Raw genomic sequence first — 6,537 nt, 5'->3', positions numbered from 1 at the left:
TCTTTTTTTTACATGTACCTCACTTTTTTCACTCAAAACCTACATGCTTAAGCAGAGGCGCTCAACCTCAACCTTTATTGGTTAATGATAATAATTTTCCTGGATACATTTCAGGTTTAGGCTGCTAAACATATTGCATCCCTCAAACCAAGCGGGGTTATATTTTTTTTCCATGATTTCACTCAAATAAGGGAGGCCATAAATGCACTATAATGTATATTGGCTCAACTAAACATTTGAACTTTTCTCGGATCATCCCACGTAACACTAGCAACTACAATTCAAATTATTATTACTAGATTCAATTATTAAAAATTTTCAAATTTTCAATTTTTACCATCAAAATCTATCATTATCTAGCAATTTACTTTTTCTACCCCTATCCCACACTAATTTCATACAATGCCCTCATTGTATGCATAAATCAAAATTAAAGAAAAAGGAGAAAAAGGAACAGACTCCCCTGGGATAGTGGCGTAAACATCTCCAAAAGTGTGGAAAACGTGCATCTTGAATATGGACTCCAAAAATAGAAACTTGGATCTTGAACTCGCGAAATAAGGAGTGTACTAGCAAAACATGAAATCGATCCTTCAATCATCTTTAAATGTGGTGTAAATCTCCAAAAGTAGAATGACCAATGTGGGAAAGCATACGCCACATTGTATGATGGTAAAAATGAGTCAAAATACTCTTGAATATGAAAAGAAAAATAGTATCAACCCATAGAAGACTAAAATATCAAGGGCCTTAAACTAGTAAAAATCTCATATTCATGACGTGAGTTTAAGACAATTCACGACGTGAAATCGTAATTACGCGTATTCTAAGAACCTCCTGAAAACTGATTCACGACGTGAATAAGAAAAGTTCACGTCGTGAAAACTGGACAAGCAGAAAATATTGCCCAAATCTTCTTCTAATGTCTTCATGTAATCCAATGTCTTAATGTATTAAGACTCTTCTGAATTCATCAGTTTGAGACTCTTTTGCTGACTCTCCACTCTCTTGACTCACCCCACACTTATTTTGAAAATATGGGTCTCGACTCTCGGCGTTAAACACTCCCAGCTAAAGACGTAAGCACTCATAACTCGCTATCCTCTCTAGGGGCTCCTATCAATTTCTGAGAAAGAACCAACAACGAAGAATAAAAGTAACATAATATTCAAAGTAGTTCTCACAACCCCATAAAACAAAATAAAAACGAACTAAAAACAAATCAAACAAAATAAATAATGATCAATCATCCTCCTCATCATCATGCGCTCCACTGGTTCCAGCTCCATCACCTCCGCGTCCACCAAACTCCGACCATCATGGGAAAATCGGGTAATGATACCCTAAATGAGGCGGCTGCTCCACCCCAAGATGCCGGACAACATTTTCCATAGTGCCACCTATCCAATTGACACTTAACGATAACTGGTCAAAGTAACCATCCATATCACTCCCAAAAGGCGTACCAACCGTGGAAGCAGGCGGGTGTATTGGCTGCCCGCGGTCTCCCCTTCCTCTCATGTTCCTACGCCTCGGTCTCGGCTTTGGCGCAGGTTGGTCGCTTGGCTGATCATCATCATCATCATCACCCTCACCATCTGACGGTATTATGCCCCAATGCGACCCAAAATTCCTGACCACCCACATAGTTTCCAAATACCCCATGCCAAACTCATGCTCGTCCACACACGTCATGGATCTAGTAATATCTGGAACAACCAACTGATACGAGCGGGCCAAACGGGTAACAAAATGCCCCCCACAAATGGGGCTCCCAGGGCGCGAACTCGCGGCAGACCCAGCAAGAAAACGGGCTAGAAAATACGGGATGTTCCAACAGAAACCAGGCTGTAAGATGCACCATAAGAAGAATAAGTTATGTTTAGTCACTTTGTCTCCATGCCTCTTATGGTTGATGGAAAATGTGATGAACCAGTGGAGTAAGCGATGGATCAGGGACCGAATACTGCTCTCGGGAGACACTCCGGAATTAAACATTTCGGATGCAATATTATGCCAGAAAGAATACCCCGTGACACCCTCCGCATAACCTCTAGCAGCTGCACTCAAAAACATGCCAAACTCGGGAGTCATAGCCTCCTGTCGATCATATAGTCCTACTCTCCAAGCAAACTCAACCAGGCTGCACTCCCAGTACTCACCCCCCAAACGAAATACCAACGCCTGTGGCCAATGTGGATCTTGAACAGTTTCCTGAAATGTCTCCGTTGCGAAAAACTCAACACAAAACTCCTTGTGGACTCGCTCTTGTACCCGGAACATATTATGCCAACCAGAACAGGTAAACGAATACCCATCTCCAATAAATATCTTTGTCAAAAATGGGCCCACTCGGTCTACTAGCCCAACTTCCCTTAACCGTGTCCAATTGATTGTTGGAGCAACTGCGATTTCCCTGTTGTAGAGCCACCCCAATCTGTTATTCCAACGAGTCAAGACATCTCGGGACACTGTTGCGGGAAAATTGTAAAACAGGTGCAAACCTGCAACTCCAGCTGGAATCTCTCTTCTTGGAGCGATTCCTGCAAAACAGGTAACCAACACAACCAAAACAATAATCCACAATTTAGACATAAAGGAAAAGAATTATGTTCAGCCCCAGGATTCACGTCGTGAATTCGCAACAATGGGGGGGGGGGGGGGGGGGGTTAATCCAGTCAAAATATCAATGGGTTTTACTCCTATAACACTTCCAAACACATAGCATAAACATTCAAAGGTTATTACGAACTTTGAAGAATTAATTTCGTCATTTCACTCAATTAACAAACCCTAACCCCAAGTTCATCTACTAGAGCAAAAAATAAACTTAATAATCAATAATTATTACCTTTGTTGGAAGTATTACGTAAGCAGAAGGAAGATTAATAGAGTTGTCGGCTAAAATTGCAACAATGGGGACCAAGGGGGACCAAACTTCCGCTTCCACTTGGTGAGGAATACAGAAATGGAGGTTTTACTGGTATCTAGGGCTTTATTCTGTGGTCCCGTGTTTTCAAAAATTCACGTCGTGAATTCTGAATGATTCACGTCGTGAATTTCATCTGGGCTCAAATTGGGTCATGTACTCACGGACTGATCTTGGGCTTGTTAGTCTACTGGGCTAAACTATATCATGGAGTATCTATCCCGGTTCATTCACTATTCACGTCCTGAATTGCTAAACTTCACGTCGTGAATATGGTCTGGAAGAAAATTCAATTTTTACTTTAAACTAAATTCTCAATTATTACTACTTCCATTTTAAGGTCCCTACATTCAATGCTTAATTATGTTCTAATAGAGTTGGATGAAATGATCTAGGTTTTTAAACTAAAATGCAAAAAGAAAGGAGAAAAAAAATTTGCAAACCAAACTCGGGTTGCCTACCGAGAAGTACTTCTTTTTCTCGGAGTCTTGAGCTGGACTCCGTGCCTCCTATGTTGAGTCCTCAGAAGAATCCACCACTAGGATCTTTTCTTCCTTGAATTGACTCTTGTAAGCTTGAACTCGCCTTTTGTATTCCTTCTTTGAATTCTCTTTTTTAACTTTGACCTCTTCTTCAAGCTTGTGTTTGGTCCCTTTAGTTTCTTCCTTGCACTCCATAGCATCCTCCTCCTCTTTCACCACCGGCTTTGTCACTCTTGAAGTGATCTCCTCTTCATCACTTGTTATCTCCTCATCCTCTTTGCTTACCCAAGAAGGTGGACTCTTCTAAGCTATGACTTCAACCAAAAATGGAACAGATGCTCTAGGTTTTGTTCTTTTCACTTGATGAACTGTCTTGATCTCTTCTTCCATAAGCTTTTCTAGTTCTTCTAGTTCATTATCTTCATTGATTGTGAACACCTCTTCTTGAACATGTTCCTTTGGAAAGCCATCTTCTATCCCAAAAACTTCTTTTTCATCTCCAACTCTCAAGGTGAGCTTAGACTCGCGAATATTAACCAAAGCTCCAGCAGTGTTAAGCAATGGATGGCCAAGGATAATTGGAACATCGGGATCTTCCTTCATATCCAAAACTACAAAATCTATTGGAAAAACAAATTTTCCAATTTTCACCAAAATATCCTCCACTATGCCCCGAGGTTGTGTCACTGAACGGTTCGCCATGTGAATCGTCATTTTTGTAGCCTTCATCTTCTGAATGTCTAACTTTTGATAAAATGAAAAGGGCATCAAATTAATGCTAGCCCCAGAATCGGCTAAAGCATTAACCTTCATTTTGTTGCCAAAATCACACGGAAGACTGAGGCGTCCAGGATCTCCCATCTTCTTCATTGTCTCTCCCAACACAACTTTCGAGCTTTGTTCACTTAGGACTACCTTAGAATGCTTCTTCAATTGCTTGCGAGTGTCTATCAAATCTTGCAGTAACTTCTGATGCTCGGGAATTTTGGATAAGGACTCGACAAAGGGAGTATTAATCGGGATCCCCTTCACATGCTTGACAAACTGTCTATGCTCTCTCTCTAGTGGACTAAGGGTAGCTTGGGAAGGAAAAGGCAAAGGCGGCTGATAAACCGAACCAACTACAGAATTTTTCTGTTCATGACAGGCCCACGTCGTGAACATATAAAGTTCACGTCGTGAATTCTGGAACTCAGCAACTTCATGATTTTCGAGCTTGGTCTTCTTCATCTTTGGATCGGGCTGCTGTGGTTCTTCTTCCAATGCCTCCAGGAACTCAGAGATGACTTCTTCTTCAGTGTCTATGGCTATTACATGAGATTGGGTCTTCATTTTGGTATTTTTCGGGGATAACTTCTCATGAACTAGAGTGGCTAGTTGACCAACTTAAACTTCAAGGTTTTGTATGGAGGCTTGCTGATTCTTAATTAAAGTTTGTTGTTCCATAACAGCAGAATCAGTGGCATCATGTCTCTTTTCTGAAGCTTCCATATACTTCATCAACATAGTATCTAGATCGGGTTTCTTCTCGGCTGGTGGCTGCTCCTTTTGATAAAAGCCTCGACCTGTCTGCCTATACTTCTCTTCTTTTTTCTTCTTATACTCTTCATATGGCATCCACTCCTTCTTCGGTTTCCTCCAATCCTCATCAAACTTATCCCCACTCGAGTAGCACACTTAAGCTTTTCTGTTCCCAAACTCATCTAAATTGCAGTCCTTGGTCAAGTGTGGACCACTACATTTATCGCAACCCACTCTTATGGCATGTATTGACTGGTCCATTTGTGTTATCCTTCGATCCAAATTATTTAGCATAGCCATCACAGCTGCTATTTCTTCAGTTTGGGCCCCTCCACCGCCTTTGATTCCATCTTGCCTAGGGTTGTGGTATTCGCGAGAGTGCTTCGCGAATTCTTCAATCAGCTCCTTGACCTCCCTTGGATTTTTCTTTGTTAAAGGTCCCTGAGAATCAAGGAGTTGTCTCGTCATAACGTTGACCTCATCATAGAAGATTGACATCTCTTCTTGCACATTTAGATCATGTTGAGGGCAATTTCTGAGCAAGCCCTTGTACCGCTCCCATGCTTCGTATAATGACTCCCCCGACTGTTGCTCAAAGATGGCTATTGCCTTCTTGAGTTTGGCTATCTTGGATGGCGGGCAAAAATTGGTCCAGGAACTGCTCATGTATTTGAGCCCAAGTGGTAATTGTACCCGGTGGAAGTGATTTTAACCACTCCTTAGCAGCTCCTTTGAAAGTGACGGGAAGCATCCTAAGCAAGACTGTGTTTCTGTTGACATTTGGGACATTGAAGTAATCCGCAATGTCGTTAACTTCATCTAGATGCTTAAGAGCATCCTCATGATCTTTCCCAAAGAATGGGATATCCTTCAGTGCAGCCAATATGTGCCCCTTCAACTCGAATGTGGCAGTGGCAGGTATTGCGGGTTGGACTAAACCGAGACCCACATCTTCTCGGATCCGTTTCTTGTAAGCTCCCATGGACATCTCTTCAATTTCTGCCATCTCGTTCCTTGGCTCGTTCTCGGGTTCACTCGTATGTTCTTCAAATTCTGGCTCGGTATCGTTTTTGGACTCGGTTTGGACAGGCGTATAATCCAAGTGCTCAAGATTGCTCTTGTGCCTCGATAATGAACTTGACTCTCCTGTCTTCTTTCCCGACTTCCTTGGAAAAGCTGACTTTAATTCTTGCAGTAGTGTCTTTTTCTTGTGAATTGCAGACTTGGGATCTTCGAGTGGTGGCACCAAGGGTGTGTTTGAGCATCTGGTCATGAACTCCTGCAACGTGCTAAACTAAAAACGTAAAACTGAACTAAAATAAGAAAATACTAAAAACTGAAATTGCAGCTTTCACGTCGTGAGTTTATTAAAACTCACGTCGTGAATTCTGTGATAGAGAAAGAAAACAAACTTTTTTTTGTTATATGCTAATTAACTAAGCTGAGCTAATAATCAAAAATAAATAACCAATTAACCTTTTTGCAGGTTTTATTCCACAAATAGGGGTCGATTAATCTAATGCAACTAAATAAACTAATAAACTTGCCGTTCCCCGGCAACGGCGCCAAAAACTTGATGTGCACAAAAGTACCCACTAATTTTAA

At 41.4% G+C, this 6,537-nt stretch overlaps 1 non-coding gene across 1 annotated transcript; it reads left to right on the top strand.

The window, feature by feature from the left end:
* The first annotated feature begins 5,446 nt into the window (after positions 1–5,446).
* Positions 5,447–5,553, top strand: LOC111885724 (small nucleolar RNA R71). The gene has a single exon (XR_002848186.1). It is a non-coding gene; the product is annotated as a small nucleolar RNA R71 (small nucleolar RNA).
* Positions 5,554–6,537: the final 984 nt, after the last annotated feature.

This window comes from Lactuca sativa, chromosome 3 (assembly GCF_002870075.4).
Source record: "Lactuca sativa cultivar Salinas chromosome 3, Lsat_Salinas_v11, whole genome shotgun sequence".
Classification (NCBI taxonomy): Eukaryota; Viridiplantae; Streptophyta; class Magnoliopsida; order Asterales; family Asteraceae; genus Lactuca; species Lactuca sativa.
This window is presented reverse-complemented; position numbering and strand designations above follow the sequence as displayed.